The sequence below is a fragment of the Pinus tabuliformis genome, chromosome 1_1 (genome assembly GCF_031772625.1).
Source record: "Pinus tabuliformis cultivar Carrire ecotype Pingquan chromosome 1_1, CPIR1, whole genome shotgun sequence".
Lineage (NCBI taxonomy): Eukaryota > Viridiplantae > Streptophyta > Pinopsida > Pinales > Pinaceae > Pinus > Pinus tabuliformis.
In genome coordinates, this window is record NC_142297.1 from 570,094,316 (window position 1) to 570,106,178 (window position 11,863).

The window sequence follows — 11,863 nt, forward strand, 5'->3', positions numbered from 1 at the left end:
AACTCCTTTGTGGCATTTGGGATCAACGAGATCTTTGACCGAATTTACGCATGTGCTAATGATATTCATGGGTTTGAAGGTGGTTCTAATATTGTTCTTCTTCAAAATATACACAATTTTGTCTGTTGTGCCTAATATGTAAGGGAGGTGAAGCTTGCCCACGTGACCTTCTAGAGGTTGTTTGTTTTTGGGATTCTTAGCATTCTTAATGGCTTTGATCACTTGGTGTTTATTGTATCCATTTTTTTTTAATACATCCATAAGATGGTTCTTCTGTTTTTTAAAATGATCTTGATCCGAAATACATACAACCCTGGTTGCCAGAGTGTTGAGAACACCAATTTTCTGATATGGATGGTGGTGAGAGTTGGCATGTAGGTAATGTTTCGTGTGGGTTTTCTTACGATAGACCTGGTGGGATATGGAACCATATTGGTTTCTATTGATTAGGATGTCATGAAAGGGAAGGTTGCCATTTTCCTCCATTTCCATCATAAACTTGATAGAATTAGATTGACTGTTTAGGTGTTGTAAGAGTTCCCCCCTTTGTGGACACTGTGAAGCACAATGCTTTTGATCTATGGGAGAAATTGATAGGGAATAATATCAATATATAATGTCTTACAGGATGATTGCAATAAATTATTGTTATATGTTTATATGTTTAGAGACATCACGATAGAAGAATTGAGTCAACATGAATTCAAGACAATTTTCAGGAAGAAATATTTGTCAAAGAGGTACTACGACATCAAAGCCAAGGAATTTTATGAATTAAATATGAGTTCAATGACATACGAGGAGTATACGACCAAGTTCCTAGAGTTGTTGAGGTATGTATCGTATCTTAAGGATGAAAAAGCCAAAGTTCAGAGTTTTTTCAGTGGATTTCCATTAGCATTTAGAGATTGAATTGAGTATGATGAGCCTCAGTCGCTTGAGGAAGTCATTGAGAAATTGAAGCACTATTATGAGCAATCAAAGCTTAGGACATAATATTATCAAGGTTTGAAAGGGAAATACAAAGCTAAAGGTAAATGGCAACCGAAGTGAGCAAGACCTCAAAATGCAAGAGAGAAAGAAAATGTTGCACCTTACAATAAGATTAATGGGTCACAACCTAGAGGGCAGCAAAATAAAGGTGATGGTATGGGACAATTATAGTGTTGGATATGTGGAAAGGAGAATCTCAGGAGGGATTTTTCATAGAATTATGGTGGTAGGCCTCAAATTTACAATGCACATCAAGCATAAACGATTGGGGATGTTGGGTAGAGAATTCCATGAATCTATGCAGCATTGGATAACATGCATGCAGATCATCAGGCATCTATTATCGAGATGGATGATAAGCTTTGTGATCAATTTGCTTCTATTTTGATTGACCCTAGATCTAATTATAGTTATGTTAGTCCTGACCTGGTGGATAAGTGTGGTTTGAATAAAGAAGTGCATGCATAATCTTGGTTAGTACAGTTGGCTACAGGTACAAAGAAGAGAGTTCATCATTGGGTAAGAGCTTGTGCATTTGAGTTGAATGGTATGCCTACTTCAACACATTTGAATGTACTGTCGTTGGGCTCATATAATATGCTTTTGGGTATGGATTGGTTGTATCTTCATGAGACTAAGGTGGACTATTATGACAAAGCTATTGAATGCTTAGATGACAATGGAGAACATAAAATATTGCAAGGTAAGAAGAAAGCTACGTCAGTTAGAATGGTGACAACTATGCAGGAAAATCACAGTCACAGAATAGGGTGCGTGTTATTTGTAGTACATATTTCTAGTGATAAAGGTAAGGATGTTGAGGATGCAGAATTTATGAAGAGGTACTTGATCTTGCAGAAGTTTTAGGATGTGTTTCCAGTTGATATTTCAGAGTTTCGCCTCACATGGAAGTGGAATTATCCATTGAGTTGGTACTAGGGGTAGCACCAAGATCAAAGGCACCATACAGGATGAGCACATGAGAGTTAGTAGAGTTGAAGTTGCAGTTGAAGGAAATGCTTGACAAGGGATGCATTTGGCCAAGTGTATCACCTTGGGGTGCTCTAGTGTTGTTTGTGAAGAAGAAGGATGGTACTCTCAAGTTATGCATTGATTACAGGTAGTTGAACATGGTGATAATCAAGAACATGTATCAGTTGCCGAGGATTGATGACTTGTTCAACCAGTTGAAGGGAGAAACATTGTTCTAGAATATTGACTTGAGATCCTAATATCACCAGGTGCGCATTAAATAAGAGGAAATCTACAAGACTGCTTTCCCAACCATGTATGGGTTGTCATGCGGAAAGAGTCAATTTTGCGGACAAAACCGACCTCCCTAGAAGCTAAGGCTTTCTAGTGACAAACAAGACAAATAAACACTACCTTTCTCTAAATATGCATTTAGAATACAAGTAATCAGGTGATTATAACATACCTTTAGTCCAACGCTTTGTAGTAGTCCAGCCTCGCCGATTCGGATGAGCTCCTCCTTCTCTTCGAAACCTGCATTCACTAACAAGCCAAAAGATTACATAGCACCTGAATAACTTATAAAATAACACATATTCATCATACAGACCAAGGAGTATATGAAACAAATCATGAATAACAACTTGTTGAGAAAAATGAGTTTATTTGCATTAAGTGGAAACAAAAGAAACCATTACAACCTGAGCCTTGGTGTTGTGCAGGTTCCTCCCAGGGTCCAGCAAGAGTTTTCCTTTACTTTGATCAGCTCACCCACTTCCAAATGAAGCTAAGAAAGGATGGGAATCTCTCCTCTCAAGCTCTATAAGGGAGTCCTAATCTCAGCAACATCTACCCTTAGGAATGTTCAGCTTTCAACCTCCTCTCCCTCTGGCCCAATGCCTATATTTATAGTGCTTTAGAGGAAGTTAATCAGGTCCACCATGAATGGGATAAGCCCCTCTTTCAATGGGATAGCTCACCTCTTCATGGGATAAGTTCCTCTTTCATTGGGATGCATGAACCATCTGGAGGCGCTCAATCCACGTCAAACCATCTTCTAGAATGCTCTAGAAATGACCACAAGTAACTTTTTTGAAGTGAAACTTGCGCCTTTTGACCTTTACAGGAGTACGCACCCACCCCTTTATATACAGAGCGTACAAGTACGCAGGTTTTATGAACTTGGGGTGCGTACACGCAGGTGAGGCCAGGAGAAACTGTGTAACCAGAGTTAATTGACTTTTGAAGGAATTTCTCTCTTTCTTGGAGTTTGACATGAGGAGCAGAGGTATGAGACTTGCCAAGGAGGATAGTATGACAGTTGATAGAGCCATACTAACTGCAGATAGTCATGGTGAAAAATTTTAGTGTAACAGATTGCCCCCTAAAGTGCGAAGCCTGAAGTAGATTTAGGGTTTCATATCATCTAGGAAGGGTGAAGTACTTTATCATTTCAAGGATTATCTTGTGGAGAGCCTGGTTGGAACCTGCAAGTATTCAACATGGAACCTGCAAGTATTCAACACAAAATACATATATAAGATCATATCATCGCTGAGGTAGGCATTCCCATACTCAGATCAAAAACTTTAACTAAGAAACTAACTACTGCTCTGATACAGGAATGATTTCGCAGTACATCATAATCATAGACTTTTGTAGACACAGTATGGACGCAGCCATCTGTTTATAGTTAGTCTACTGTATAATGAATACAAAACTCCTTGCAGCCTGGATGGTGGAAACTAGATCCAGGGTCTTCATTTCTACTTCCCGAAAAGGTACGATTCTATCCATGCGAATAAATGAGTTGATGTCGAACATGGTAGAAACCACTTGATTACCAGTCGATGATGTAAACTGTTAACAAGTGTGAGAGAGACCACCAGTGATGTCAATGGTTCTCAAAGTACCCAGTACAATCCATGAGATGTGAATGAATGTGTTGATGTCGAACATGTTACGGAATCCTTCGATCGAAAGTCAATGATGTAAACCGTCGTCAAAGGCGAGAAACCTGCCATTGATGCATGCAGATTTCAAGGTACTGACGATTTCTAGGTCATCTTTCTAGATAATGTGCTGATGTCGATAGAAAGCGACCCGTTGCAGGCAAGCCCACAACACGAAATCATAGATCAAGTTGAAGAAATGTAGCTGTAAGGACTGACTCAGGGATGGTCGAGATGGATGACAGGTATTTTGCAGATGAATGTTTTATTTGCAGTGACCTCTTGAACACATAACGACACGACAGATGGCTTGGTGACAATTGACCCAAAGTTAATACCCAGAAACCGGCTGAAGATTTTCAATGTGGTTTGATCAACTGTTAGGAAAAGGATTTCCCAACCCAGGTGAATGAAAAAGTGTCGTGTTCAAGAGTGGTGATAAGGTTTCTTCTGAGGCAAAAGATGAAAAATAGGCTCATTTTCCTCTCTTTTCCCCCACCATTTCTGGCAAGTACCTCTTTATTTTTTACAAGCTTGAGGAGGATAACATATGCTTGATTATAAGCTCATCCTTCGGATGAGTCCAACTTAGTTTAGATTCGAACCCTAAGAAGGAGTGGTCCGTTCCTGTTTGTAATCGAACAGGTCCTTTACTGTGAAATTTTAACGAGTCCAGTATAGGAGAAACTCGGCGTTTTTCAATTTTAGAGAGTCTGAAAAAACTTAAGAAGACTCCAGGGTTGAACTTTTTCGTAAATTTGTGTCTCCCAAGCCCGAAAAAGTATAAAATGATACTTGAGAGAACCGCTTGGTTTTTTACGACCAAGGAGTACTTTCATAGTTAGTGTCTTTGACCTGAAAAGTAAAAAGCGATCATGGACACGTTGTTTTATTTCCAGTATCAAGTTTGAAACGACCAAAACCCGACAATCTTTTCCTGTTTTTACGGTCAGAAAAGGGATATAAGGGGGCCGCCTTTTAATTCCGTTTTAACGAGTGTAAAAGAAACGCTCGGCAATCTTTTCATGTTTTAGGAGTCAGAAAAAGGGCTTAAAAGATGACTCCGAGGTTTCACTTTTTCGTAAGTTTTAACGAGTTCGAAAAAATGATAAAAATGTACTCATGGTTTTCACTTTTTCGTAAGTTTTAATGAGTTTGAAAAAATGATAAAAATGTACTCATATGGCCGACTTTCAATTTAATTTACGAGCAGGAAAAGACGGAAAGAACTCGGCATTTTCATTTGTTTTACGAGAATGAAAGATAGCAAAATAATCTCGGGATTTTCATGAGTTTAACGAGTCTTGAAAATAACTGAAATTGACTCGAGATAGGTTTCATTTTTACAAAAGCTTGAAACAGAGAAAAACTATGCTTCAAAGTAGTTTCATTTTTACACAAGCTTGAAACGAAAAACTATGCTTGTTATAAGTTCACATGCCCCCAGCATAATGACACAAAACGAGGTACATGCCCCCCAAGCTTTATTGCGGTTGACGCAAGAAAAGAACTATCCTCATACCTGATTCATTTTTTAACGAGGTTGACTCAGTAACAGGAACTATCCTCAAAACCCTACTTTCTACGATCTACCTACATATCCTTAAATCTACTTGATTCATTTTTTAATGAGGTTGACTCAGTAAAAGAACTATCCTCATGCTAGCTTGTTTCATTTTTTAACGAGGTTGATACAGGAAAAAACTATCCTCGTACTCACTGATTCATTTTTTAACGAGGTCGACACAGTAAAAGGAACTTTCCTCGTTACATCCAGTTTCATTTTTTAACGAGGTTGAGACGGGAACAAACTATCCTCGCAAACACTGATCATGGCTTCCAACTGGAAGGAAGACATGTCGATGGACACACCTTGATCATGGCTTCCAAGAGGTCTTCATCAGAAGGAAGAATACTTCTTTGGAAGGAACACATGTCAAGGGACTCAAAAGGGATAAGAACATCGAGTTCGAGTAATCCCATAGAGTTTTCCATGTCAATTACCGGATCTAAATCAGAGGAAGATGAGCAAACAGTGAGAGGCTCACTTACATCGGTAACTGAAAACATGGGACCAGTTGCCACATAATTAACCCGTGGCAAGGTAGATACCACTTTAGAATTAGGAACATTTAGGGGTGTCATATTATTGGTAGTTGAGACAGGACTAGGGAACGAAAGCTGGTCCACAGTCACAATACTGCCATTGTGAGGGAAAGACATCACGCGAAAGAGTGTCGATACGACAGCTTTCATTGCATAAACATAGTCTCGCCCAAGGAGTAAATTGAAATCCAAGGGACCTCGAACTACCATAAGATCAATACAGACAATTTTACCTTCCAAGGTAATAGAAAACTTAGGAAGGATCCCTAAAGGTTCACAAATGGTTCTGTTAAAAGCTTTCAGATTCTGCGTAATAGGCGCAAGCTGGGGGGAACCCAAAGCTTTCCAAACAGTTGAGGATAAAATACTAACAGAAGCACCTTCATCTATCTGAGTATGATGTATGTCTCTACCACCAGCCTTGACAATGATTTGGAAAGGGATGGAGGAAGGAAGACGAGGTTCTGTCAGTCTATTCCAATCAAAGGAAAATACCTCAGTGCTTGGAGGGGGTTCTGTAGAAATAGGTGAAATGCCCCCCGACATAGAAGAATCTGATGTAACAAGAAGAACCTGAGCGGTATGAAGTTCACTCTCTAAAGGGAAAGTGGGATCGACCGAATGTGAAATTGAATCAACCACTTGATCAACTAACGGATCATCAACCTGAGTGACATGAGTTTCACTCTCCAATGGAAGAGTGTGATCGACTGTACTTGAAATTAGATCAATCACTCCGTCAGTTGACGGTAGGTTGGGAGAAAGTTTACGGTAACCAGTTGGAAATTCTTGCTGTGGAACAGTAAGGTTTGCCAACAATTTTGAGGCTTCATCCATGTGAGGGCAAATGTGAGTTTGATGACTCCCTTTGCATAACTTACAAGGAAACCTAACTTTACCCTTTTTCCCAGGAACCTGACTATCACTGGTTGATGGATCAATGGAAAATTGATGAGATTTTCCTGACCATACTTCCAAGACCTTTGGCATACCAGGACAATTGACAAGGAAGTGGTCACCCTTACAAAGCCCGCAAGGGTATTTGGGTTTACGATGCATGTTGGAGTTTTCCTCAACACAACTAACACTTACAGCCATGGTTGGTTGGTTCACTTCTTTCTTATCTTGCTTCTTCTTCTTCTTCTTCTTCCCTTTCTTCTTCTTCTTAGACACCTGGTTACTAGCATCAAGGCTTTTACCAAGCGAAGAGGAAGAAATGGAGGAAGAAAAATTAGGCGAAGAAGGTAAAGGGTCAACAGAAGGTTGGTGATGTTGAGATGGTGAACTCTGTTGAGGTGAAGCATTCGGTTGAGGTGGCACAATTGGAGTATTTTGGGCCAACGAAGTTGAAAATAACCATATCGGTAAACCTATTGTAAATCCAGGTAATGAAAAAGTAGCCATATAAGGAGGACCAACATTTCCAAAGTAAGGAAAAGTACTAGGATTCTCGTTAGGAGGGGTTCCTAGGTTGGTAAATTCCGGAACATTTGCCATTATATTCAACTTCAGTGAATTTTATTAACAATTTATAACTAAAATTAACAATTCACAATTCACACCTAACAATTAAAATTCACAATTCACACCTATGGTCTCTAAAAGTAAAAACAAACAAATTAAAACGCGCTATCAAATCTAGGAGTCAAACCACACACAAACAGTAACTTTCCGGACCGAAAACACTAGTTGGTGATGAAATCCAACATCGCAGAATTCAGTACAGAAATGGCGGGTGGAACAGTTACCCCGGCAACCTGCTTAATGAATAGACTGGACCAAGTTCCTCCACTTTAACCGTCTCGAGTGAAGTGAACCCCCCAGAAAATCCAAGTGAGTCTAGCCGACGTCTGCTCCAGGTATAGTGGGATCTTCCCTCCACCGTCACCTTGGGTAGAATCCTAAAGATAATGGTCACTAAGGTTACCAACAACAACAAATATACCTGGGGGAACAGTCTACGACCCGATAGCACGCAAGGGCAGAGTAACAAGCTCAATCCCCTTGCCGGCTCCTTGACAATAATCCAAGGTTTACCGACAAGTGACCCCAGGCTCCTCGACAATAATCCGAGGTTTACCGTTTGTAGTACGTGCGTATCTGGCGTCTTTCCCAATGAAGGAGGATTGATCCCCTCACTGGTTTGGACACGGTCTCGTGCTTCTCCTTTAAGAGGAGATTTCCCAGAGCATAAATGTAACTATTGGATTTATCCTACCACAAGATAAGCTACTTGTTTGGTTTTGTTGTCTTGGAGAGTTAATTACTCCCTACTCCAAGACACTAGCCTAAGCTATGTTGGTGTATCAGAGCCCTAGAAAATAAAAATATGACTAGATGAATTTTAATTAAGCGCTGTGTTATTAAGGCTGTTATTACTCAAATGGGTAAATGGATATGAAACCAATGGTGTTATGACCCGACTCAACTGAATGCAATCGAATATGATAATGTAATCTTTTCAATTCGATGAATCCTAACTAAGGTAAGGAGAGAGTTTCCATTTACTTCCAACAATGCAAAAATTGATCACTAAGAGAAAACATAACAAATTCTCTAATGCACTAATTTCATCAAGAAAAACTAATGCAAATTAATTTCAAAACATTTTTTATTTTTATTTTTATTTTTATGTGAATTCAAATCAAAGAAAACTGATCTAAATCTACGATTGATTTTTCAGAATGTAAACTATGCAATTGTAATCTATGCACAATTCACTTGAAAAGTATGCAAATGTAATCTATGCACATTTTCATTCATATTCTGAAAATGAGAATTCTAATTACGCAAATGTGATCTATGCAAGAGAATTCTCAAACACAAGATGATTCTAATGTAATCTAAGAACCAATCAAGTGTAAGTCGAGAAAATTGGGTGAGAGTTCCAAAGATCAAAAAATAAAAACACTCAAAGGCGATTAACACTCATACACAATTTATCCCCCCCCGGCGAATGAGGGGGAAATTTTTTTGCAAAAACAAGAGCAAAAAGATGCAAAATTGTGAAAAGACTGAGACAAACCTCCAAGTAATGACCATAGGAAATCAAATTTAGAATTTCTCAAAAAAGAGACTCAAAACACCCAATTGATAAAAGCTTAAAGCAGGAATGCCAATGAAATTAGCCAAGATGAAAGCTTCTGACAGGTGAATAGTGGATCTGGGCAGCAAAAACAAGCTATAAACAAAATCTAATAGGAGAAAAAGGAAAAAATGGAAATTTTCTAGCTTTTGACAGGGGTACGCAAGCAGCCTGTTTGCACAGGTGCGTGTACGCTCTGTGTACAAAGCTACAGTGCGTACAGGTACGCACTGAGCTTAACACAGAGGCTGCGTACTTCTAGCAAAACCAGGAAAAACTAAAATCTAACTTAACCCTAAGCTATTCCACCCAAATGCACAGTCAAACAGCCAAAAACCAGAAAGAAAACGACTTTTCTCAAATCAAAGTTTCACACAAAGGAGAAATCATTCAAATCATGGAGTCCCCAGCGGAGTCGCCATTTTGTCATGCGGAAAGAGTCAATTTTGCGGACAAAACCGACCTCCCTAGAAGCTAAGGCTTTCTAGTGACAAACAAGACAAATAAACACTACCTTTCTCTAAATATGCATTTAGAATACAAGTAATCAGGTGATTATAACATACCTTTAGTCCAACGCTTTATAGTAGTCCAGCCTCGCCGATCCGGATGAGCTCCTCCTTCTCTTCGAAACCTGCATTCACTAACAAGCCAAAAGATTACATAGCACCTGAATAACTTATAAAATAACACATATTCATCATACAGACCAAGGAGTATATGAAACAAATCATGAATAACAACTTGTTGAGAAAAATGAGTTTATTTGCATTAAGTGGAAACAAAAGAAACCATTACAACCTGAGCCTTGGTGTTGTGCAGGTTCCCCCCAGGGTCCAGCAAGAGTTTTCCTTTACTTTGATCAGCTCACCCACTTCCAAATGAAGCTAAGAAAGGATGGGAATCTCTCCTCTCAAGCTCTATAAGGGAGTCCTAATCTCAGCAGCATCTACCCTTAGGAATGTTCAACTTTCAACCTCCTCTCCCTCTGGCCCAATGCCTATATTTATAGTGCTTTAGAGGAAGTTAATCAGGTCCACTATGAATGGGATAAGCCCCTCTTTCAATGGGATAGCTCCCCTCTTCATGGGATAAGTTCCTCTTTCATTGGGATGCATGAATCATCTGGAGGCGCTCAATCCACGTCAAACCATCTTCTAGAATGCTCTAGAAATGACCACAAGTAACTTTTTTGAAGTGAAACTTGCGCCTTTTGACCTTTACAGGAGTACGCACCCACCCCTTTATATACAGAGCGTACAAGTACGCAGGTTTTATGAACTTGGGGTGCGTACACGCAGGTGAGGCCAGGAGAAACTGCGTAACCAGAGTTAATTGACTTTTGAAGGACTTTCTCTCTTTCTTGGAGTTTGACATGAGGAGCAGAGGTATGAGACTTGCCAAGGAGGATAGTAGGACAGTTGATAGAGCCATACTAACTGCAGATAGTCATGGTGACAAATTTTAGTGTAACATGGGTATTATGATTTTGTTGTAGTTCCATTTAGTTTGATTAATGCTCCAGCTACTTTAATGTTCTTGATGAATAGTGTGCTGCATCCTGGCATCTTGATATATTTTAAGAATGAGGAAGAGCAAGCCGAGAACTTAGAAACAATATTGAGATTGTTGAGAGAGCATCGGTTGTATGCTAATCTCAGTAAATGAAGTTTCTTTCATACAAAGGTACATTGCTTCGGACATGTTATCTCCAAGGAAGGCATATTAGTGGATCCAGAAAAGATAAGATCTATCATGGAATGGGATGCACCTACGAATGTGGATAAGATAAGAACATTTATGGGGCTAGCAGGTTATTATAGGAGGTTCATTAAGAACTTCTCTTAGATTGCATATCCTATTATGTCATTGTAGAGGCAAGGAAAGAAATTTGAATGGATAGAGGAATGTGCAGCCAGTTTTGAGCAATTGAAGTAATTGTTGGCAAATGCTCCAATTCATAGATTGCAGATCTAGAGAAAGAGTTTGTGGTGTGTATAGATGCCTGCAAGAGAGGACTTGGTGGAGGCTTAGTGCATGAAGGTCAAGTAGTGTGCTATGAGTGACAGAAACATAATGAGCACAAGAAGAATTATGCGACACATGATATTGAGTTGGCAGAGATCACCCATGCTTTAAAGATGTGGAGACATTATCTTCTTGGCAGGAGATTTGCATTGATGAGTGATCAAAGTGGATTGAGATACTTATTTGATGAACCGAATCTGAATGTTAGGCAAGCTAGATGGTTGGCCACAATTAGTGAGTTTGACTTTGAGATCAGGTACGTTAAGGGTAAGGAGAAAAGGGTTGAAAATGCTCTTAGCAGGAGAGTACAAGTGAATAACATAGCAACTATGAGTTCTTATGGATAGACTTACAAGATCAAATATTATAGGCAGGACAACACGACGACATGTACATGGATCTTATGCATAAGTTACAATAGGGTACAGGTGATCAGGATGTGGACTATCATCTTACAACAGATGGTTTGGTCAGATATAGGGATAGGATATATGTGTCGAATGATAGCGAGGTCAAGAAGACTATCTTACGAGAATTCCATGCAAAACCATATTCAAGGCACCCAAGATACCAAAATACATTGACAACAGTGAAAAAGTTTTATTATTGTCCGAATCTGAAGAAGGAAGTGGCAGAGTTTGTGGCTATTTTCTTAGATTGTCAATAGGTAAAAGAAGAATGTAAGCACCCAAGCAGATTAATATAGTCGATTTTGATTCCAGAGTGG